This window comes from Dendrobates tinctorius, unplaced genomic scaffold (assembly GCF_039654945.1).
Source record: "Dendrobates tinctorius isolate UK_male_01 unplaced genomic scaffold, ASM3965494v1 ptg000251l, whole genome shotgun sequence".
NCBI classification, from domain to species: Eukaryota; Metazoa; Chordata; class Amphibia; order Anura; family Dendrobatidae; genus Dendrobates; species Dendrobates tinctorius.
Window position 1 is genome coordinate 8,094,809 of NW_027361918.1, and position 21,114 is coordinate 8,115,922.

The 21,114-nt window shown below is 36.6% G+C and overlaps 29 non-coding genes across 29 annotated transcripts; all 29 read right to left on the bottom strand.

The window, feature by feature from the left end:
* Nucleotides 1–123: 123 nt before the first annotated feature.
* On the bottom strand, nt 124–195 carry TRNAG-UCC (transfer RNA glycine (anticodon UCC)). Its single transcript has one exon. It is a non-coding gene; the product is annotated as a tRNA-Gly (tRNA).
* A 769-nt stretch (nt 196–964) lies between these two features.
* Nucleotides 965–1,036, bottom strand: TRNAG-UCC (transfer RNA glycine (anticodon UCC)). The gene has a single exon. It is a non-coding gene; the product is annotated as a tRNA-Gly (tRNA).
* Nucleotides 1,037–1,738: 702 nt separating this feature from the next.
* On the bottom strand, nt 1,739–1,810 carry TRNAG-UCC (transfer RNA glycine (anticodon UCC)). Its single transcript has one exon. It is a non-coding gene; the product is annotated as a tRNA-Gly (tRNA).
* A 768-nt stretch (nt 1,811–2,578) lies between these two features.
* Nucleotides 2,579–2,650, bottom strand: TRNAG-UCC (transfer RNA glycine (anticodon UCC)). The gene has a single exon. It is a non-coding gene; the product is annotated as a tRNA-Gly (tRNA).
* A 768-nt stretch (nt 2,651–3,418) lies between these two features.
* TRNAG-UCC (transfer RNA glycine (anticodon UCC)) lies at nt 3,419–3,490 on the bottom strand. Its single transcript has one exon. It is a non-coding gene; the product is annotated as a tRNA-Gly (tRNA).
* A 1,412-nt stretch (nt 3,491–4,902) lies between these two features.
* TRNAG-UCC (transfer RNA glycine (anticodon UCC)) lies at nt 4,903–4,974 on the bottom strand. Its single transcript has one exon. It is a non-coding gene; the product is annotated as a tRNA-Gly (tRNA).
* A 769-nt stretch (nt 4,975–5,743) lies between these two features.
* Nucleotides 5,744–5,815, bottom strand: TRNAG-UCC (transfer RNA glycine (anticodon UCC)). Its single transcript has one exon. It is a non-coding gene; the product is annotated as a tRNA-Gly (tRNA).
* Nucleotides 5,816–6,584: 769 nt separating this feature from the next.
* On the bottom strand, nt 6,585–6,656 carry TRNAG-UCC (transfer RNA glycine (anticodon UCC)). Its single transcript has one exon. It is a non-coding gene; the product is annotated as a tRNA-Gly (tRNA).
* Nucleotides 6,657–7,425: 769 nt separating this feature from the next.
* On the bottom strand, nt 7,426–7,497 carry TRNAG-UCC (transfer RNA glycine (anticodon UCC)). Its single transcript has one exon. It is a non-coding gene; the product is annotated as a tRNA-Gly (tRNA).
* A 611-nt stretch (nt 7,498–8,108) lies between these two features.
* On the bottom strand, nt 8,109–8,180 carry TRNAG-UCC (transfer RNA glycine (anticodon UCC)). The gene has a single exon. It is a non-coding gene; the product is annotated as a tRNA-Gly (tRNA).
* Nucleotides 8,181–8,949: 769 nt separating this feature from the next.
* On the bottom strand, nt 8,950–9,021 carry TRNAG-UCC (transfer RNA glycine (anticodon UCC)). The gene has a single exon. It is a non-coding gene; the product is annotated as a tRNA-Gly (tRNA).
* A 1,543-nt stretch (nt 9,022–10,564) lies between these two features.
* Nucleotides 10,565–10,636, bottom strand: TRNAG-UCC (transfer RNA glycine (anticodon UCC)). The gene has a single exon. It is a non-coding gene; the product is annotated as a tRNA-Gly (tRNA).
* Nucleotides 10,637–11,405: 769 nt separating this feature from the next.
* TRNAG-UCC (transfer RNA glycine (anticodon UCC)) lies at nt 11,406–11,477 on the bottom strand. Its single transcript has one exon. It is a non-coding gene; the product is annotated as a tRNA-Gly (tRNA).
* A 769-nt stretch (nt 11,478–12,246) lies between these two features.
* On the bottom strand, nt 12,247–12,318 carry TRNAG-UCC (transfer RNA glycine (anticodon UCC)). The gene has a single exon. It is a non-coding gene; the product is annotated as a tRNA-Gly (tRNA).
* Nucleotides 12,319–13,087: 769 nt separating this feature from the next.
* On the bottom strand, nt 13,088–13,159 carry TRNAG-UCC (transfer RNA glycine (anticodon UCC)). Its single transcript has one exon. It is a non-coding gene; the product is annotated as a tRNA-Gly (tRNA).
* Nucleotides 13,160–13,927: 768 nt separating this feature from the next.
* TRNAG-UCC (transfer RNA glycine (anticodon UCC)) lies at nt 13,928–13,999 on the bottom strand. The gene has a single exon. It is a non-coding gene; the product is annotated as a tRNA-Gly (tRNA).
* A 768-nt stretch (nt 14,000–14,767) lies between these two features.
* TRNAG-UCC (transfer RNA glycine (anticodon UCC)) lies at nt 14,768–14,839 on the bottom strand. Its single transcript has one exon. It is a non-coding gene; the product is annotated as a tRNA-Gly (tRNA).
* A 102-nt stretch (nt 14,840–14,941) lies between these two features.
* TRNAG-CCC (transfer RNA glycine (anticodon CCC)) lies at nt 14,942–15,013 on the bottom strand. Its single transcript has one exon. It is a non-coding gene; the product is annotated as a tRNA-Gly (tRNA).
* Nucleotides 15,014–15,624: 611 nt separating this feature from the next.
* Nucleotides 15,625–15,696, bottom strand: TRNAG-UCC (transfer RNA glycine (anticodon UCC)). Its single transcript has one exon. It is a non-coding gene; the product is annotated as a tRNA-Gly (tRNA).
* Nucleotides 15,697–15,798: 102 nt separating this feature from the next.
* On the bottom strand, nt 15,799–15,870 carry TRNAG-CCC (transfer RNA glycine (anticodon CCC)). The gene has a single exon. It is a non-coding gene; the product is annotated as a tRNA-Gly (tRNA).
* Nucleotides 15,871–16,481: 611 nt separating this feature from the next.
* On the bottom strand, nt 16,482–16,553 carry TRNAG-UCC (transfer RNA glycine (anticodon UCC)). Its single transcript has one exon. It is a non-coding gene; the product is annotated as a tRNA-Gly (tRNA).
* Nucleotides 16,554–17,287: 734 nt separating this feature from the next.
* TRNAG-UCC (transfer RNA glycine (anticodon UCC)) lies at nt 17,288–17,359 on the bottom strand. The gene has a single exon. It is a non-coding gene; the product is annotated as a tRNA-Gly (tRNA).
* A 612-nt stretch (nt 17,360–17,971) lies between these two features.
* TRNAG-UCC (transfer RNA glycine (anticodon UCC)) lies at nt 17,972–18,043 on the bottom strand. Its single transcript has one exon. It is a non-coding gene; the product is annotated as a tRNA-Gly (tRNA).
* A 103-nt stretch (nt 18,044–18,146) lies between these two features.
* Nucleotides 18,147–18,218, bottom strand: TRNAG-CCC (transfer RNA glycine (anticodon CCC)). The gene has a single exon. It is a non-coding gene; the product is annotated as a tRNA-Gly (tRNA).
* A 604-nt stretch (nt 18,219–18,822) lies between these two features.
* On the bottom strand, nt 18,823–18,894 carry TRNAG-UCC (transfer RNA glycine (anticodon UCC)). The gene has a single exon. It is a non-coding gene; the product is annotated as a tRNA-Gly (tRNA).
* A 769-nt stretch (nt 18,895–19,663) lies between these two features.
* Nucleotides 19,664–19,735, bottom strand: TRNAG-UCC (transfer RNA glycine (anticodon UCC)). The gene has a single exon. It is a non-coding gene; the product is annotated as a tRNA-Gly (tRNA).
* Nucleotides 19,736–19,837: 102 nt separating this feature from the next.
* On the bottom strand, nt 19,838–19,909 carry TRNAG-CCC (transfer RNA glycine (anticodon CCC)). Its single transcript has one exon. It is a non-coding gene; the product is annotated as a tRNA-Gly (tRNA).
* A 611-nt stretch (nt 19,910–20,520) lies between these two features.
* On the bottom strand, nt 20,521–20,592 carry TRNAG-UCC (transfer RNA glycine (anticodon UCC)). Its single transcript has one exon. It is a non-coding gene; the product is annotated as a tRNA-Gly (tRNA).
* A 102-nt stretch (nt 20,593–20,694) lies between these two features.
* TRNAG-CCC (transfer RNA glycine (anticodon CCC)) lies at nt 20,695–20,766 on the bottom strand. Its single transcript has one exon. It is a non-coding gene; the product is annotated as a tRNA-Gly (tRNA).
* Nucleotides 20,767–21,114: the final 348 nt, after the last annotated feature.

Sequence of the window (21,114 nt, forward strand, 5' to 3'; positions counted from 1 at the left end):
AGATGAGAAAGGTGAACAAGCTAAGAAATATTCTCTTTACTTTTTTCTCATTTTGGTGGTTGCTAAACTGTAAGAAGAAAGTTTAATGAGAATAACGAAACACCAAATGAGAAAAACAAGCAATGCGTTGGCCGGGAATCGAACCCGGGTCAACTGCTTGGAAGGCAGCTATGCTCACCACTATACCACCAACGCTTACGGCAACTTGTTGTGTTTTTACATTTTCTGCAATAACACTACAAAAATTGTCCGCAAAAAGTTTTTCGTGTTAGTAAAAGAAAAAAATACCCTTAATTGTTGCCTTGGCCGGGAATCGAACCCGGGTCCATTTGGTGGTCCAGGACCACCAACGTATGAGTCCATTTGCTCAACTTTGGTTTTGTCAGTGAAAGTTACTAATGTGTTAACTAAAAAAAAGAAAGGACCGAAAATGTTGGGAAAGAGACAATTGCTTAAAAAATTTAGAAAAAGGCAAGGCGTTGTCCAAAACTCAAAAATGAACTTTTTGAATCAAAAAAGGTAGCTAAAGTGTGACAAAGAAGAAAAATCACAGCATAAGTCTTACCGAAAAAAGTTATAAAGATTAAAAACACCACTAAACGCAAAATACAATGAGTTGTTCTAGAATTAAACTATCGCTTATTGTTTGAAAAGCAACTATGCTCACCAAGATGACATCAATGCTTACATCAGCATTGTTTCCCAGGCAGTTGACCCTGGTTCGATCCCTGGCCAACTCAATATTTGAGGGCTTAAACTAGAATTGCTTTGGTATTGCAGATTAACCCTACTAAGTTTTCAGCAACAAAAAGAGTAGAAAACCATCTTTGTTATATGGTTTAGATGAGAAAGGTGAACAAGCTAAGAAATATTCTCTTTACTTTTTTCTCATTTTGGTGGTTGCTAAACTGTAAGAAGAAAGTTTAATGAGAATAACGAAACACCAAATGAGAAAAACAAGCAATGCGTTGGCCAGGAATCGAACCCGGGTCAACTGCTTGGAAGGCAGCTATGCTCACCACTATACCACCAACGCTTACGGCAACTTGTTGTGTTTTTACATTTTCTGCAATAACACTACAAAAATTGTCCGCAAAAAGTTTTTCGTGTTAGTAAAAAAAAAAAAATACCCTTACTTTGCTCAACTTTGGTTTTGTCGGTGAAAGTTACTAATGTGTTAACTAAAAAAAAGAAAGGACCGAAAATGTTGGGAAAGAGACAATTGCTAAAAAAATTTAGAAAAAGGCAAGGCGTTGTCCAAAACTCAAAAATGAACTTTTTGAATCAAAAAAGGTAGCTAAAGTGTGACAAAGAAGAAAAATCACAGCATAAGTCTTACCGAAAAAAGTTATAAAGATTAAAAACACCACTAAACGCAAAATACAATGAGTTGTTCTAGAATTAAACTATCGCTTATTGTTTGAAAAGCAACTATGCTCACCAAGATGACATCAATGCTTACATCAGCATTGATTCCCAGGCAGTTGACCCTGGTTCGATCCCTGGCCAACTCAGTATTTGAGGGCTTAAACTAGAATTGCTTTGGTATTGCAGATTAACCCTACTAAGTTTTCAGCAACAAAAAGAGTAGAAAACCATCTTTGTTATATGGTTTAGATGAGAAAGGTGAACAAGCTAAGAAATATTCTCTTTACTTTTTTCTCATTTTGGTGGTTGCTAAACTGTAAGAAGAAAGTTTAATGAGAATAACGAAACACCAAATGAGAAAAACAAGCAATGCGTTGGCCGGGAATCGAACCCGGGTCAACTGCTTGGAAGGCAGCTATGCTCACCACTATACCACCAACGCTTACGGCAACTTGTTGTGTTTTTACATTTTCTGCAATAACACTACAAAAATTGTCCGCAAAAAGTTTTTCGTGTTAGTAAAAAAAAAAATACCCTTAATTGTTGCCTTGGCCGGGAATCGAACCCGGGTCCATTTGGTGGTCCAGGACCACCAACGTATGAGTCCATTTGCTCAACTTTGGTTTTGTCAGTGAAAGTTACTAATGTGTTAACTAAAAAAAAGAAAGGACCGAAAATGTTGGGAAAGAGACAATTGCTAAAAAAATTTAGAAAAAGGCAAGGCGTTGTCCAAAACTCAAAAATGAACTTTTTGAATCAAAAAAGGTAGCTAAAGTGTGACAAAGAAGAAAAATCACAGCATAAGTCTTACCGAAAAAAGTTATAAAGATTAAAAACACCACTAAACGCAAAATACAATGAGTTGTTCTAGAATTAAACTATCGCTTATTGTTTGAAAAGCAACTATGCTCACCAAGATGACATCAATGCTTACATCAGCATTGATTCTCAGGCAGTTGACCCTGGTTCGATCCCTGGCCAACTCAATATTTGAGGGCTTAAACTAGAATTGCTTTGGTATTGCAGATTAACCCTACTAAGTTTTCAGCAACAAAAAGAGTAGAAAACCATCTTTGTTATATGGTTTAGATGAGAAAGGTGAACAAGCTAAGAAATATTCTCTTTACTTTTTTCTCATTTTGGTGGTTGCTAAACTGTAAGAAGAAAGTTTAATGAGAATAACGAAACACCAAATGAGAAAAACAAGCAATGCGTTGGCCGGGAATCGAACCCGGGTCAACTGCTTGGAAGGCAGCTATGCTCACCACTATACCACCAACGCTTACGGCAACTTGTTGTGTTTTTACATTTTCTGCAATAACACTACAAAAATTGTCCGTAAAAAGTTTTTCGTGTTAGTAAAAAAAAAAATACCCTTAATTGTTGCCTTGGCCGGGAATCGAACCCGGGTCCATTTGGTGGTCCAGGACCACCAACGTATGAGTCCATTTGCTCAACTTTGGTTTTGTCAGTGAAAGTTACTAATGTGTTAACTAAAAAAAAGAAAGGACCGAAAATGTTGGGAAAGAAACAATTGCTAAAAAAATTTAGAAAAAGGCAAGGCGTTGTCCAAAACTCAAAAATGAACTTTTTGAATCAAAAAAGGTAGCTAAAGTGTGACAAAGAAGAAAAATCACAGCATAAGTCTTACCGAAAAAAGTTATAAAGATTAAAAACACCACTAAACGCAAAATACAATGAGTTGTTCTAGAATTAAACTATCGCTTATTGTTTGAAAAGCAACTATGCTCACCAAGATGACATCAATGCTTACATCAGCATTGATTCTCAGGCAGTTGACCCTGGTTCGATCCCTGGCCAACTCAATATTTGAGGGCTTAAACTAGAATTGCTTTGGTATTGCAGATTAACCCTACTAAGTTTTCAGCAACAAAAAGAGTAGAAAACCATCTTTGTTATATGGTTTAGATGAGAAAGGTGAACAAGCTAAGAAATATTCTCTTTACTTTTTTCTCATTTTGGTGGTTGCTAAACTGTAAGAAGAAAGTTTAATGAGAATAACGAAACACCAAATGAGAAAAACAAGCAATGCGTTGGCCGGGAATCGAACCCGGGTCAACTGCTTGGAAGGCAGCTATGCTCACCACTATACCACCAACGCTTACGGCAACTTGTTGTGTTTTTACATTTTCTGCAATAACACTACAAAAATTGTCCGCAAAAAGTTTTTCGTGTTAGTAAAAAAAAAAAAATACCCTTACTTTGCTCAACTTTGGTTTTGTCGGTGAAAGTTACTAATGTGTTAACTAAAAAAAAGAAAGGACCGAAAATGTTGGGAAAGAGACAATTGCTAAAAAAATTTAGAAAAAGGCAAGGCATTGTCCAAAACTCAAAAATGAACTTTTTGAATCAAAAAAGGTAGCTAAAGTGTGACAAAGAAGAAAAATCACAGCATAAGTCTTACCGAAAAAAGTTATAAAGATTAAAAACACCACTAAACGCAAAATACAATGAGTTGTTCTAGAATTAAACTATCGCTTATTGTTTGAAAAGCAACTATGCTCACCAAGATGACATCAATGCTTACATCAGCATTGATTCCCAGGCAGTTGACCCTGGTTCGATCCCTGGCCAACTCAGTATTTGAGGGCTTAAACTAGAATTGCTTTGGTATTGCAGATTAACCCTACTAAGTTTTCAGCAACAAAAAGAGTAGAAAACCATCTTTGTTATATGGTTTAGATGAGAAAGGTGAACAAGCTAAGAAATATTCTCTTTACTTTTTTCTCATTTTGGTGGTTGCTAAACTGTAAGAAGAAAGTTTAATGAGAATAACGAAACACCAAATGAGAAAAACAAGCCAGGAATTGAGCGTTGGCCGGGAATCGAGCGTTGGCCAGTTGACCCGAACCCGGGTCAACTGCTTGGAAGGGAGCTATGCTCACCACTATACCACCAACGCATGAGTCCATTTGCTCAACTTTGGTTTTGTCGGTGAAAGTTACTAATGTGTTAACTAAAAAAAAGAAAGGACCGAAAATGTTGGGAAAGAGACAATTGCTAAAAAAATTTAGAAAAAGGCAAGGCGTTGTCCAAAACTCAAAAATGAACTTTTTGAATCAAAAAAGGTAGCTAAAGTGTGACAAAGAAGAAAAATCACAGCATAAGTCTTACCGAAAAAAGTTATAAAGATTAAAAACACCACTAAACGCAAAATACAATGAGTTGTTCTAGAATTAAACTATCGCTTATTGTTTGAAAAGCAACTATGCTCACCAACATGACATCAATGCTTACATCAGCATTGATTCCCAGGCAGTTGACCCTGGTTCGATCCCTGGCCAACTCAGTATTTGAGGGCTTAAACTAGAATTGCTTTGGTATTGCAGATTAACCCTACTAAGATTTCAGCAACAAAAAGAGTAGAAAACCATCTTTGTTATATGGTTTAGATGAGAAAGGTGAACAAGCTAAGAAATATTCTCTTTACTTTTTTCTCATTTTGGTGGTTGCTAAACTGTAAGAAGAAAGTTTAATGAGAATAACGAAACACCAAATGAGAAAAACAAGCAATGCGTTGGCCGGGAATCGAACCCGGGTCAACTGCTTGGAAGGCAGCTATGCTCACCACTATACCACCAACGCTTAAGGCAACTTGTTGTGTTTTTACATTTTCTGCAATAACACTACAAAAATTGTCCGCAAAAAGTTTTTCGTGTTAGTAAAAAAAAAAAATACCCTTAATTGTTGCCTTGGCCGGGAATCGAACCCGGGTCCATTTGGTGGTCCAGGACCACCAACGTATGAGTCCATTTGCTCAACTTTGGTTTTGTCAGTGAAAGTTACTAATGTGTTAACTAAAAAAAAGAAAGGACCGAAAATGTTGGGAAAGAGACAATTGCTAAAAAAATTTAGAAAAAGGCAAGGCGTTGTCCAAAACTCAAAAATGAACTTTTTGAATCAAAAAAGGTAGCTAAAGTGTGACAAAGAAGAAAAATCACAGCATAAGTCTTACCGAAAAAAGTTATAAAGATTAAAAACACCACTAAACGCAAAATACAATGAGTTGTTCTAGAATTAAACTATCGCTTATTGTTTGAAAAGCAACTATGCTCACCAAGATGACATCAATGCTTACATCAGCATTGATTCCCAGGCAGTTGACCCTGGTTCGATCCCTGGCCAACTCAGTATTTGAGGGCTTAAACTAGAATTGCTTTGGTATTGCAGATTAACCCTACTAAGTTTTCAGCAACAAAAAGAGTAGAAAACCATCTTTGTTATATGGTTTAGATGAGAAAGGTGAACAAGCTAAGAAATATTCTCTTTACTTTTTTCTCATTTTGGTGGTTGCTAAACTGTAAGAAGAAAGTTTAATGAGAATAACGAAACACCAAATGAGAAAAACAAGCAATGCGTTGGCCGGGAATCAAACCCGGGTCAACTGCTTGGAAGGCAGCTATGCTCACCACTATACCACCAACGCTTACGGCAACTTGTTGTGTTTTTACATTTTCTGCAATAACACTACAAAAATTGTCCGCAAAAAGTTTTTCGTGTTAGTAAAAAAAAAAAATACCCTTAATTGTTGCCTTGGCCGGGAATCGAACCCGGGTCCATTTGGTGGTCCAGGACCACCAACGTATGAGTCCATTTGCTCAACTTTGGTTTTGTCAGTGAAAGTTACTAATGTGTTAACTAAAAAAAAGAAAGGACCGAAAATGTTGGGAAAGAGACAATTGCTAAAAAAATTTAGAAAAAGGCAAGGCGTTGTCCAAAACTCAAAAATGAACTTTTTGAATCAAAAAAGGTAGCTAAAGTGTGACAAAGAAGAAAAATCACAGCATAAGTCTTACCGAAAAAAGTTATAAAGATTAAAAACACCACTAAACGCAAAATACAATGAGTTGTTCTAGAATTAAACTATCGCTTATTGTTTGAAAAGCAACTATGCTCACCAAGATGACATCAATGCTTACATCAGCATTGATTCCCAGGCAGTTGACCCTGGTTCGATCCCTGGCCAACTCAATATTTGAGGGCTTAAACTAGAATTGCTTTGGTATTGCAGATTAACCCTACTAAGTTTTCAGCAACAAAAAGAGTAGAAAACCATCTTTGTTATATGGTTTAGATGAGAAAGGTGAACAAGCTAAGAAATATTCTCTTTACTTTTTTCTCATTTTGGTGGTTGCTAAACTGTAAGAAGAAAGTTTAATGAGAATAACGAAACACCAAATGAGAAAAACAAGCAATGCGTTGGCCGGGAATCGAACCCGGGTCAACTGCTTGGAAGGCAGCTATGCTCACCACTATACCACCAACGCTTACGGCAACTTGTTGTGTTTTTACATTTTCTGCAATAACACTACAAAAATTGTCCGCAAAAAGTTTTTCGTGTTAGTAAAAAAAAAAAATACCCTTAATTGTTGCCTTGGCCGGGAATCGAACCCGGGTCCATTTGGTGGTCCAGGACCACCAACGTATGAGTCCATTTGCTCAACTTTGGTTTTGTCAGTGAAAGTTACTAATGTGTTAACTAAAAAAAAGAAAGGACCGAAAATGTTGGGAAAGAGACAATTGCTAAAAAAATTTAGAAAAAGGCAAGGCGTTGTCCAAAACTCAAAAATGAACTTTTTGAATCAAAAAAGGTAGCTAAAGTGTGACAAAGAAGAAAAATCACAGCATAAGTCTTACCGAAAAAAGTTATAAAGATTAAAAACACCACTAAACGCAAAATACAATGAGTTGTTCTAGAATTAAACTATCGCTTATTGTTTGAAAAGCAACTATGCTCACCAAGATGACATCAATGCTTACATCAGCATTGATTCCCAGGCAGTTGACCCTGGTTCGATCCCTGGCCAACTCAGTATTTGAGGGCTTAAACTAGAATTGCTTTGGTATTGCAGATTAACCCTACTAAGTTTTCAGCAACAAAAAGAGTAGAAAACCATCTTTGTTATATGGTTTAGATGAGAAAGGTGAACAAGCTAAGAAATATTCTCTTTACTTTTTTCTCATTTTGGTGGTTGCTAAACAGTAAGAAGAAAGTTTAATGAGAATAACGAAACACCAAATGAGAAAAACAAGCAATGCGTTGGCCGGGAATCGAACCCGGGTCAACTGCTTGGAAGGCAGCTATGCTCACCACTATACCACCAACGCATGAGTCCATTTGCTCAACTTTGGTTTTGTCGGTGAAAGTTACTAATGTGTTAACTAAAAAAAAGAAAGGACCGAAAATGTTGGGAAAGAGACAATTGCTAAAAAAATTTAGAAAAAGGCAAGGCGTTGTCCAAAACTCAAAAATGAACTTTTTGAATCAAAAAAGGTAGCTAAAGTGTGACAAAGAAGAAAAATCACAGCATAAGTCTTACCGAAAAAAGTTATAAAGATTAAAAACACCACTAAACGCAAAATACAATGAGTTGTTCTAGAATTAAACTATCGCTTATTGTTTGAAAAGCAACTATGCTCACCAAGATGACATCAATGCTTACATCAGCATTGATTCCCAGGCAGTTGACCCTGGTTCGATCCCTGGCCAACTCAGTATTTGAGGGCTTAAACTAGAATTGCTTTGGTATTGCAGATTAACCCTACTAAGTTTTCAGCAACAAAAAGAGTAGAAAACCATCTTTGTTATATGGTTTAGATGAGAAAGGTGAACAAGCTAAGAAATATTCTCTTTACTTTTTTCTCATTTTGGTGGTTGCTAAACTGTAAGAAGAAAGTTTAATGAGAATAACGAAACACCAAATGAGAAAAACAAGCAATGCGTTGGCCGGGAATCGAACCCGGGTCAACTGCTTGGAAGGCAGCTATGCTCACCACTATACCACCAACACTTACGGCAACTTGTTGTGTTTTTACATTTTCTGCAATAACACTACAAAAATTGTCCGCAAAAAGTTTTTCGTGTTAGTAAAAAAAAAAAATACCCTTAATTGTTGCCTTGGCCGGGAATCGAACCCGGGTCCATTTGGTGGTCCAGGACCACCAACGTATGAGTCCATTTGCTCAACTTTGGTTTTGTCAGTGAAAGTTACTAATGTGTTAACTAAAAAAAAGAAAGGACCGAAAATGTTGGGAAAGAGACAATTGCTAAAAAAATTTAGAAAAAGGCAAGGCGTTGTCCAAAACTCAAAAATGAACTTTTTGAATCAAAAAAGGTAGCTAAAGTGTGACAAAGAAGAAAAATCACAGCATAAGTCTTACCGAAAAAAGTTATAAAGATTAAAAACACCACTAAACGCAAAATACAATGAGTTGTTCTAGAATTAAACTATCGCTTATTGTTTGAAAAGCAACTATGCTCACCAAGATGACATCAATGCTTACATCAGCATTGATTCCCAGGCAGTTGACCCTGGTTCGATCCCTGGCCAACTCAATATTTGAGGGCTTAAACTAGAATTGCTTTGGTATTGCAGATTAACCCTACTAAGTTTTCAGCAACAAAAAGAGTAGAAAACCATCTTTGTTATATGGTTTAGATGAGAAAGGTGAACAAGCTAAGAAATATTCTCTTTACTTTTTTCTCATTTTGGTGGTTGCTAAACTGTAAGAAGAAAGTTTAATGAGAATAACGAAACACCAAATGAGAAAAACAAGCAATGCGTTGGCCGGGAATCGAACCCGGGTCAACTGCTTGGAAGGCAGCTATGCTCACCACTATACCACCAACGCTTACGGCAACTTGTTGTGTTTTTACATTTTCTGCAATAACACTACAAAAATTGTCCGCAAAAAGTTTTTCGTGTTAGTAAAAAAAAAAAATACCCTTAATTGTTGCCTTGGCCGGGAATCGAACCCGGGTCCATTTGGTGGTCCAGGACCACCAACGTATGAGTCCATTTGCTCAACTTTGGTTTTGTCAGTGAAAGTTACTAATGTGTTAACTAAAAAAAAGAAAGGACCGAAAATGTTGGGAAAGAGACAATTGCTAAAAAAATTTAGAAAAAGGCAAGGCGTTGTCCAAAACTCAAAAATGAACTTTTTGAATCAAAAAAGGTAGCTAAAGTGTGACAAAGAAGAAAAATCACAGCATAAGTCTTACCGAAAAAAGTTATAAAGATTAAAAACACCACTAAACGCAAAATACAATGAGTTGTTCTAGAATTAAACTATCGCTTATTGTTTGAAAAGCAACTATGCTCACCAAGATGACATCAATGCTTACATCAGCATTGATTCCCAGGCAGTTGACCCTGGTTCGATCCCTGGCCAACTCAGTATTTGAGGGCTTAAACTAGAATTGCTTTGGTATTGCAGATTAACCCTACTAAGTTTTCAGCAACAAAAAGAGTAGAAAACCATCTTTGTTATATGGTTTAGATGAGAAAGGTGAACAAGCTAAGAAATATTCTCTTTACTTTTTTCTCATTTTGGTGGTTGCTAAACTGTAAGAAGAAAGTTTAATGAGAATAACGAAACACCAAATGAGAAAAACAAGCAATGCGTTGGCCGGGAATCAAACCCGGGTCAAATGCTTGGAAGGCAGCTATGCTCACCACTATACCACCAACGCTTACGGCAACTTGTTGTGTTTTTACATTTTCTGCAATAACACTACAAAAATTGTCCGCAAAAAGTTTTTCGTGTTAGTAAAAAAAAAAAAATACCCTTAATTTGCTCAACTTTGTTTTTGTCGGTGAAAGTTACTAATGTGTTAACTAAAAAAAAGAAAGGACCGAAAATGTTGGGAAAGAGACAATTGCTAAAAAAATTTAGAAAAAGGCAAGGCGTTGTCCAAAACTCAAAAATGAACTTTTTGAATCAAAAAAGGTAGCTAAAGTGTGACAAAGAAGAAAAATCACAGCATAAGTCTTACCGAAAAAAGTTATAAAGATTAAAAACACCACTAAACGCAAAATACAATGAGTTGTTCTAGAATTAAACTATCGCTTATTGTTTGAAAAGCAACTATGCTCACCAAGATGACATCAATGCTTACATCAGCATTGATTCCCAGGCAGTTGACCCTGGTTCGATCCCTGGCCAACTCAGTATTTGAGGGCTTAAACTAGAATTGCTTTGGTATTGCAGATTAACCCTACTAAGTTTTCAGCAACAAAAAGAGTAGAAAACCATCTTTGTTATATGGTTTAGATGAGAAAGGTGAACAAGCTAAGAAATATTCTCTTTACTTTTTTCTCATTTTGGTGGTTGCTAAACTGTAAGAAGAAAGTTTAATGAGAATAACGAAACACCAAATGAGAAAAACAAGCAATGCGTTGGCCGGGAATCGAACCCGGGTCAACTGCTTGGAAGGCAGCTATGCTCACCACTATACCACCAACACTTACGGCAACTTGTTGTGTTTTTACATTTTCTGCAATAACACTACAAAAATTGTCCGCAAAAAGTTTTTCGTGTTAGTAAAAAAAAAAAATACCCTTAATTGTTGCCTTGGCCGGGAATCGAACCCGGGTCCATTTGGTGGTCCAGGACCACCAACGTATGAGTCCATTTGCTCAACTTTGGTTTTGTCAGTGAAAGTTACTAATGTGTTAACTAAAAAAAAGAAAGGACCGAAAATGTTGGGAAAGAGACAATTGCTAAAAAAATTTAGAAAAAGGCAAGGCGTTGTCCAAAACTCAAAAATGAACTTTTTGAATCAAAAAAGGTAGCTAAAGTGTGACAAAGAAGAAAAATCACAGCATAAGTCTTACCGAAAAAAGTTATAAAGATTAAAAACACCACTAAACGCAAAATACAATGAGTTGTTCTAGAATTAAACTATCGCTTATTGTTTGAAAATCAACTATGCTCAACAAAATGACATCAATGCTTACATCAGCATTGATTCCCAGGCAGTTGACCCTGGTTCGATCCCTGGCCAACTCAATATTTGAGGGCTTAAACTAGAATTGCTTTGGTATTGCAGATTAACCCTACTAAGTTTTCAGCAACAAAAAGAGTAGAAAACCATCTTTGTTATATGGTTTAGATGAGAAAGGTGAACAAGCTAAGAAATATTCTCTTTACTTTTTTCTCATTTTGGTGGTTGCTAAACTGTAAGAAGAAAGTTTAATGAGAATAACGAAACACCAAATGAGAAAAACAAGCAATGCGTTGGCCGGGAATCGAACCCGGGTCAACTGCTTGGAAGGCAGCTATGCTCACCACTATACCACCAACGCTTACGGCAACTTGTTGTGTTTTTACATTTTCTGCAATAACACTACAAAAATTGTCCGCAAAAAGTTTTTCGTGTTAGTAAAAAAAAAAAATACCCTTAATTGTTGCCTTGGCCGGGAATCGAACCCGGGTCCATTTGGTGGTCCAGGACCACCAACGTATGAGTCCATTTGCTCAACTTTGGTTTTGTCAGTGAAAGTTACTAATGTGTTAACTAAAAAAAAGAAAGGACCGAAAATGTTGGGAAAGAGACAATTGCTAAAAAAATTTAGAAAAAGGCAAGGCGTTGTCCAAAACTCAAAAATGAACTTTTTGAATCAAAAAAGGTAGCTAAAGTGTGACAAAGAAGAAAAATCACAGCATAAGTCTTACCGAAAAAAGTTATAAAGATTAAAAACACCACTAAACGCAAAATACAATGAGTTGTTCTAGAATTAAACTATCGCTTATTGTTTGAAAAGCAACTATGCTCACCAAGATGACATCAATGCTTACATCAGCATTGATTCCCAGGCAGTTGACCCTGGTTCGATCCCTGGCCAACTCAGTATTTGAGGGCTTAAACTAGAATTGCTTTGGTATTGCAGATTAACCCTACTAAGTTTTCAGCAACAAAAAGAGTAGAAAACCATCTTTGTTATATGGTTTAGATGAGAAAGGTGAACAAGCTAAGAAATATTCTCTTTACTTTTTTCTCATTTTGGTGGTTGCTAAACTGTAAGAAGAAAGTTTAATGAGAATAACAAAACACCAAATGAGAAAAACAAGCAATGCGTTGGCCGGGAATCAAACCCGGGTCAACTGCTTGGAAGGCAGCTATGCTCACCACTATACCACCAACGCTTACGGCAACTTGTTGTGTTTTTACATTTTCTGCAATAACACTACAAAAATTGTCCGCAAAAAGTTTTTCGTGTTAGTAAAAAAAAAAAATACCCTTAATTGTTGCCTTGGCCGGGAATCGAACCCGGGTCCATTTGGTGGTCCAGGACCACCAACGTATGAGTCCATTTGCTCAACTTTGGTTTTGTCAGTGAAAGTTACTAATGTGTTAACTAAAAAAAAGAAAGGACCGAAAATGTTGGGAAAGAGACAATTGCTAAAAAAATTTAGAAAAAGGCAAGGCGTTGTCCAAAACTCAAAAATGAACTTTTTGAATCAAAAAAGGTAGCTAAAGTGTGACAAAGAAGAAAAATCACAGCATAAGTCTTACCGAAAAAAGTTATAAAGATTAAAAACACCACTAAACGCAAAATACAATGAGTTGTTCTAGAATTAAACTATCGCTTATTGTTTGAAAAGCAACTATGCTCACCAAGATGACATCAATGCTTACATCAGCATTGATTCCCAGGCAGTTGACCCTGGTTCGATCCCTGGCCAACTCAATATTTGAGGGCTTAAACTAGAATTGCTTTGGTATTGCAGATTAACCCTACTAAGTTTTCAGCAACAAAAAGAGTAGAAAACCATCTTTGTTATATGGTTTAGATGAGAAAGGTGAACAAGCTAAGAAATATTCTCTTTACTTTTTTCTCATTTTGGTGGTTGCTAAACTGTAAGAAGAAAGTTTAATGAGAATAACGAAACACCAAATGAGAAAAACAAGCAATGCGTTGGCCGGGAATCGAACCCGGGTCAACTGCTTGGAAGGCAGCTATGCTCACCACTATACCACCAACGCTTACGGCAACTTGTTGTGTTTTTACATTTTCTGCAATAACACTACAAAAATTGTCCGCAAAAAGTTTTTCGTGTTAGTAAAAAAAAAAATACCCTTAATTGTTGCCTTGGCCGGGAATCGAACCCGGGTCCATTTGGTGGTCCAGGACCACCAACGTATGAGTCCATTTGCTCAACTTTGGTTTTGTCAGTGAAAGTTACTAATGTGTTAACTAAAAAAAAGAAAGGACCGAAAATGTTGGGAAAGAGACAATTGCTAAAAAAATTTAGAAAAAGGCAAGGCGTTGTCCAAAACTCAAAAATGAACTTTTTGAATCAAAAAAGGTAGCTAAAGTGTGACAAAGAAGAAAAATCACAGCATAAGTCTTACCGAAAAAAGTTATAAAGATTAAAAACACCACTAAACGCAAAATACAATGAGTTGTTCTAGAATTAAACTATCGCTTATTGTTTGAAAAGCAACTATGCTCACCAAGATGACATCAATGCTTACATCAGCATTGATTCCCAGGCAGTTGACCCTGGTTCGATCCCTGGCCAACTCAGTATTTGAGGGCTTAAACTAGAATTGCTTTGGTATTGCAGATTAACCCTACTAAGTTTTCAGCAACAAAAAGAGTAGAAAACCATCTTTGTTATATGGTTTAGATGAGAAAGGTGAACAAGCTAAGAAATATTCTCTTTACTTTTTTCTCATTTTGGTGGTTGCTAAACTGTAAGAAGAAAGTTTAATGAGAATAACGAAACACCAAATGAGAAAAACAAGCAATGCGTTGGCCGGGAATCAAACCCGGGTCAACTGCTTGGAAGGCAGCTATGCTCACCACTATACCACCAACGCTTACGGCAACTTGTTGTGTTTTTACATTTTCTGCAATAACACTACAAAAATTGTCCGCAAAAAGTTTTTCGTGTTAGTAAAAAAAAAAATACCCTTAATTGTTGCCTTGGCCGGGAATCGAACCCGGGTCCATTTGGTGGTCCAGGACCACCAACGTATGAGTCCATTTGCTCAACTTTGGTTTTGTCAGTGAAAGTTACTAATGTGTTAACTAAAAAAAAGAAAGGACCGAAAATGTTGGGAAAGAGACAATTGCTAAAAAAATTTAGAAAAAGGCAAGGCGTTGTCCAAAACTCAAAAATGAACTTTTTGAATCAAAAAAGGTAGCTAAAGTGTGACAAAGAAGAAAAATCACAGCATAAGTCTTACCGAAAAAAGTTATAAAGATTAAAAACACCACTAAACGCAAAATACAATGAGTTGTTCTAGAATTAAACTATCGCTTATTGTTTGAAAAGCAACTATGCTCACCAAGATGACATCAATGCTTACATCAGCATTGATTCCCAGGCAGTTGACCCTGGTTCGATCCCTGGCCAACTCAATATTTGAGGGCTTAAACTAGAATTGCTTTGGTATTGCAGATTAACCCTACTAAGTTTTCAGCAACAAAAAGAGTAGAAAACCATCTTTGTTATATGGTTTAGATGAGAAAGGTGAACAAGCTAAGAAATATTCTCTTTACTTTTTTCTCATTTTGGTGGTTGCTAAACTGTAAGAAGAAAGTTTAATGAGAATAACGAAACACCAAATGAGAAAAACAAGCAATGCGTTGGCCGGGAATCGAACCCGGGTCAACTGCTTGGAAGGCAGCTATGCTCACCACTATACCACCAACGCTTACGGCAACTTGTTGTGTTTTTACATTTTCTGCAATAACACTACAAAAATTGTCCGCAAAAAGTTTTTCGTGTTAGTAAAAAAAAAAATACCCTTAATTGTTGCCTTGGCCGGGAATCGAACCCGGGTCAACTGCTTGGGAAGCAGCTATGCTCACCACTATACCACCAACGCATGAGTCCATTTGCTCAACTTTGGTTTTGTCGGTGAAAGTTACTAATGTGTTAACTAAAAAAAAGAGAGGACCGAAAATGTTGGGAAAGAGACAATTGCTAAAAAAATTTAGAAAAAGGCAAGGCGTTGTCCAAAACTCAAAAATGAACTTTTTGAATCAAAAAAGGTAGCTAAAGTGTGACAAAGAAGAAAAATCACAGCATAAGTCTTACCGAAAAAAGTTATAAAGATTAAAAACACCACTAAACGCAAAATACAATGAGTTGTTCTAGAATTAAACTATCGCTTATTGTTTGAAAAGCAACTATGCTCACCAAGATGACATCAATGCTTACATCAGCATTGATTCCCAGGCAGTTGACCCTGGTTCGATCCCTGGCCAACTCAGTATTTGAGGGCTTAAACTAGAATTGCTTTGGTATTGCAGATTAACCCTACTAAGTTTTCAGCAACAAAAAGAGTAGAAAACCATCTTTGTTATATGGTTTAGATGAGAAAGGTGAACAAGCTAAGAAATATTCTCTTTACTTTTTTCTCATTTTGGTGGTTGCTAAACTGTAAGAAGAAAGTTTAATGAGAATAACGAAACACCAAATGAGAAAAACAAGCAATGCGTTGGCCGGGAATCGAACCCGGGTCAACTGCTTGGAAGGCAGCTATGCTCACCACTATACCACCAACGCTTACGGCAACTTGTTGTGTTTTTACATTTTCTGCAATAACACTACAAAAATTGTCCGCAAAAAGTTTTTCGTGTTAGTAAAAAAAAAAATACCCTTAATTGTTGCCTTGGCCGGGAATCGAACCCGGGTCAACTGCTTGGGAAGCAGCTATGCTCACCACTATACCACCAACGCATGAGTCCATTTGCTCAACTTTGGTTTTGTCGGTGAAAGTTACTAATGTGTTAACTAAAAAAAAGAAAGGACCGAAAATGTTGGGAAAGAGACAATTGCTAAAAAAATTTAGAAAAAGGCAAGGCGTTGTCCAAAACTCAAAAATGAACTTTTTGAATCAAAAAAGGTAGCTAAAGTGTGACAAAGAAGAAAAATCACAGCATAAGTCTTACCGAAAAAAGTTATAAAGATTAAAAACACCACTAAACGCAAAATACAATGAGTTGTTCTAGAATTAAACTATCGCTTATTGTTTGAAAAGCAACTATGCTCACCAAGATGACATCAATGCTTACATCAGCATTGATTCCCAGGCAGTTGACCCTGGTTCGATCCCTGGCCAACTCAGTATTTGAGGGCTTAAACTAGAATTGCTTTGGTATTGCAGATTAACCCTACTAAGTTTTCAGCAACAAAAAGAGTAGAAAACCATCTTTGTTATATGGTTTAGATGAGAAAGGTGAACAAGCTAAGAAATATTCTCTTTACTTTTTTCTCATTTTGGTGGTTGCTAAACTGTAAGAAGAAAGTTTAATGAGAATAACGAAACACCAAATGAGAAAAACAAGCAATGCGTTGGCCGGGAATCGAACCCGGGTCAACTGCTTGGAAGGCAGCTATGCTCACCACTATACCACCAACGCTTACGGCAACTTGTTGTGTTTTTACATTTTCTGCAATAACACTACAAAAATTGTCCGCAAAAAGTTTTTCGTGTTAGTAAAAAAAAAAAATACCCTTAATTGTTGCCTTGGCCGGGAATCGAACCCGGGTCCATTTGGTGGTCCAGGACCACCAACGTATGAGTCCATTTGCTCAACTTTGGTTTTGTCAGTGAAAGTTACTAATGTGTTAACTAAAAAAAAGAAAGGACCGAAAATGTTGGGAAAGAGACAATTGCTAAAAAAATTTAGAAAAAGGCAAGGCGTTGTCCAAAACTCAAAAATGAACTTTTTGAATCAAAAAAGGTAGCTAAAGTGTGACAAAGAAGAAAAATCACAGCATAAGTCTTACCGAAAAAAGTTATAAAGATTAAAAACACCACTAAACGCAAAATACAATGAGTTGTTCTAGAATTAAACTATCGCTTATTGTTTGAAAAGCAACTATGCTCACCAAGATGACATCAATGCTTACATCAGCATTGATTCCCAGGCAGTTGACCCTGGTTCGATCCCTGGCCAACTCAATATTTGAGGGCTTAAACTAGAATTGCTTTGGTATTGCAGATTAACCCTACTAAGTTTTCAGCAACAAAAAGAGTAGAAAACCATCTTTGTTATATGGTTTAGCTAAACTGTAAGAAGAAAGTTTAATGAGAATAACGAAACACCAAATGAGAAAAACAAGCCGGGAATTGAGCGTTGGCCGGGAATCGAGCGTTGGCCGGGAATCGAACCCGGGTCAACTGCTTGGAAGGCAGCTATGCTCACCACTATACCACCAACGCATGAGTCCATTTGCTCAACTTTGGTTTTGTCGGTGAAAGTTACTAATGTGTTAACTAAAAAAAAGAAAGGACCGAAAATGTTGGGAAAGAGACAATTGCTAAAAAAATTTAGAAAAAGGCAAGGCGTTGTCCAAAACTCAAAAATGAACTTTTTGAATCAAAAAAGGTAGCTAAAGTGTGACAAAGAAGAAAAATCACAGCATAAGTCTTACCGAAAAAAGTTATAAAGATTAAAAACACCACTAAACGCAAAATACAATGAGTTGTTCTAGAATTAAACTATCGCTTATTGTTTGAAAAGCAACTATGCTCACCAAGATGACATCAATGCTTACATCAGCATTGATTCCCAGGCAGTTGACCCTGGTTCAGATCCCTGGCCAACTCAGTATTTGAGGGCTTAAACTAGAATTGCTTTGGTATTGCAGATTAACCCTACTAAGTTTTCAGCAACAAAAAGAGTAGAAAACCATCTTTGTTATATGGTTTAGATGAGAAAGGTGAACAAGCTAAGAAATATTCTCTTTACTTTTTTCTCATTTTGGTGGTTGCTAAACTGTAAGAAGAAAGTTTAATGAGAATAACGAAACACCAAATGAGAAAAACAAGCAATGCGTTGGCCGGGAATCGAACCCGGGTCAACTGCTTGGAAGGCAGCTATGCTCACCACTATACCACCAACGCTTACGGCAACTTGTTGTGTTTTTACATTTTCTGCAATAACACTACAAAAATTGTCCGCAAAAAGTTTTTCGTGTTAGTAAAAAAAAAAAATACCCTTAATTGTTGCCTTGGCCGGGAATCGAACCCGGGTCAACTGCTTGGGAAGCAGCTATGCTCACCACTATACCACCAACACCATTTGCTCAACTTTGGTTTTGTCGGTGAAAGTTACTAATGTGTTAACTAAAAAAAAGAAAGGACCGAAAATGTTGGGAAAGAGACAATTGCTAAAAAAATTTAGAAAAAGGCAAGGCGTTGTCCAAAACTCAAAAATGAACTTTTTGAATCAAAAAAGGTAGCTAAAGTGTGACAAAGAAGAAAAATCACAGCATAAGTCTTACCGAAAAAAGTTATAAAGATTAAAAACACCACTAAACGCAAAATACAATGAGTTGTTCTAGAATTAAACTATCGCTTATTGTTTGAAAAGCAACTATGCTCACCAAGATGACATCAATGCTTACATCAGCATTGATTCCCAGGCAGTTGACCCTGGTTCGATCCCTGGCCAACTCAATATTTGAGGGCTTAAACTAGAATTGCTTTGGTATTGCAGATTAACCCTACTAAGTTTTCAGCAACAAAAAGAGTAGAAAACCATCTTTGTTATATGGTTTAGATGAGAAAGGTGAACAAGCTAAGAAATATTCTCTTTACTTTTTTCTCATTTTGGTGGTTGCTAAACTGTAAGAAGAAAGTTTAATGAGAATAACGAAACACCAAATGAGAAAAACAAGCAATGCGTTGGCCGGGAATCAAACCCGGGTCAACTGCTTGGAAGGCAGCTATGCTCACCACTATACCACCAACGCTTACGGCAACTTGTTGTGTTTTTACATTTTCTGCAATAACACTACAAAAATTGTCCGCAAAAAGTTTTTCGTGTTAGTAAAAAAAAAAAATACCCTTAATTGTTGCCTTGGCCGGGAATCGAACCCGGGTCCATTTGGTGGTCCAGGACCACCAACGTATGAGTCCATTTGCTCAACTTTGGTTTTGTCAGTGAAAGTTACTAATGTGTTAACTAAAAAAAAGAAAGGACCGAAAATGTTGGGAAAGAGACAATTGCTAAAAAAATTTAGAAAAAGGCAAGGCGTTGTCCAAAACTCAAAAATGAACTTTTTGAATCAAAAAAGGTAGCTAAAGTGTGACAAAGAAGAAAAATCACAGCATAAGTCTTACCGAAAAAAGTTATAAAGATTAAAAACACCACTAAACGCAAAATACAATGAGTTGTTCTAGAATTAAACTATCGCTTATTGTTTGAAAAGCAACTATGCTCACCAAGATGACATCAATGCTTACATCAGCATTGATTCCCAGGCAGTTGACCCTGGTTCGATCCCTGGCCAACTCAATATTTGAGGGCTTAAACTAGAATTGCTTTGGTATTGCAGATTAACCCTACTAAGTTTTCAGCAACAAAAAGAGTAGAAAACCATCTTTGTTATATGGTTTAGATGAGAAAGGTGAACAAGCTAAGAAATATTCTCTTTACTTTTTTCTCATTTTGGTGGTTGCTAAACTGTAAGAAGAAAGTTTAATGAGAATAACGAAACACCAAATGAGAAAAACAAGCAATGCGTTGGCCGGGAATCGAACCCGGGTCAACTGCTTGGAAGGCAGCTATGCTCACCACTATACCACCAACGCTTACGGCAACTTGTTGTGTTTTTACATTTTCTGCAATAACACTACAAAAATTGTCCGCAAAAAGTTTTTCGTGTTAGTAAAAAAAAAAATACCCTTAATTGTTGCCTTGGCCGGGAATCGAACCCGGGTCAACTGCTTGGGAAGCAGCTATGCTCACCACTATACCACCAACGCATGAGTCCATTTGCTCAACTTTGGTTTTGTCGGTGAAAGTTACTAATGTGTTAACTAAAAAAAAGAAAGGACCGAAAATGTTGGGAAAGAGACAATTGCTAAAAAAATTTAGAAAAAGGCAAGGCGTTGTCCAAAACTCAAAAATGAACTTTTTGAATCAAAAAAGGTAGCTAAAGTGTGACAAAGAAGAAAAATCACAGCATAAGTCTTACCGAAAAAAGTTATAAAGATTAAAAACACCACTAAACGCAAAATACAATGAGTTGTTCTAGAATTAAACTATCGCTTATTGTTTGAAAAGCAACTATGCTCACCAAGATGACATCAATGCTTACATCAGCATTGATTCCCAGGCAGTTGACCCTGGTTCGATCCCTGGCCAACTCAGTATTTGAGGGCTTAAACTAGAATTGCTTTGGTATTGCAGATTAACCCTACTAAGTTTTCAGCAACAAAAAGAGTAGAAAACCATCTTTGTTATATGGTTTAGATGAGAAAGGTGAACAAGCTAAGAAATATTCTCTTTACTTTTTTCTCATTTTGGTGGTTGCTAAACTGTAAGAAGAAAGTTTAATGAGAATAACGAAACACCAAATGAGAAAAACAAGCAATGCGTTGGCCGGGAATCGAACCCGGGTCAACTGCTTGGAAGGCAGCTATGCTCACCACTATACCACCAACGCTTACGGCAACTTGTTGTGTTTTTACATTTTCTGCAATAACACTACAAAAATTGTCCGCAAAAAGTTTTTCGTGTTAGTAAAAAAAAAAATTCCCTTAATTGTTGCCTTGGCCGGGAATCGAACCCGGGTCAACTGCTTGGGAAGCAGCTATGCTCACCACTATACCACCAACGCATGAGTCCATTTGCTCAACTTTGGTTTTGTCGGTGAAAGTTACTAATGTGTTAACTAAAAAAAAGAAAGGACCGAAAATGTTGGGAAAGAGACAATTGCTAAAAAAATTTAGAAAAAGGCAAGGCGTTGTCCAAAACTCAAAAATGAACTTTTTGAATCAAAAAAGGTAGCTAAAGTGTGACAAAGAAGAAAAATCACAGCATAAGTCTTACCGAAAAAAGTTATAAAGATTAAAAACACCACTAAACGCAAAATACAATGAGTTGTTCTAGAATTAAACTATCGCTTATTGTTTGAAAAGCAACTATGCTCACCAAGATGACATCAATGCTTACATCAGCATTGATT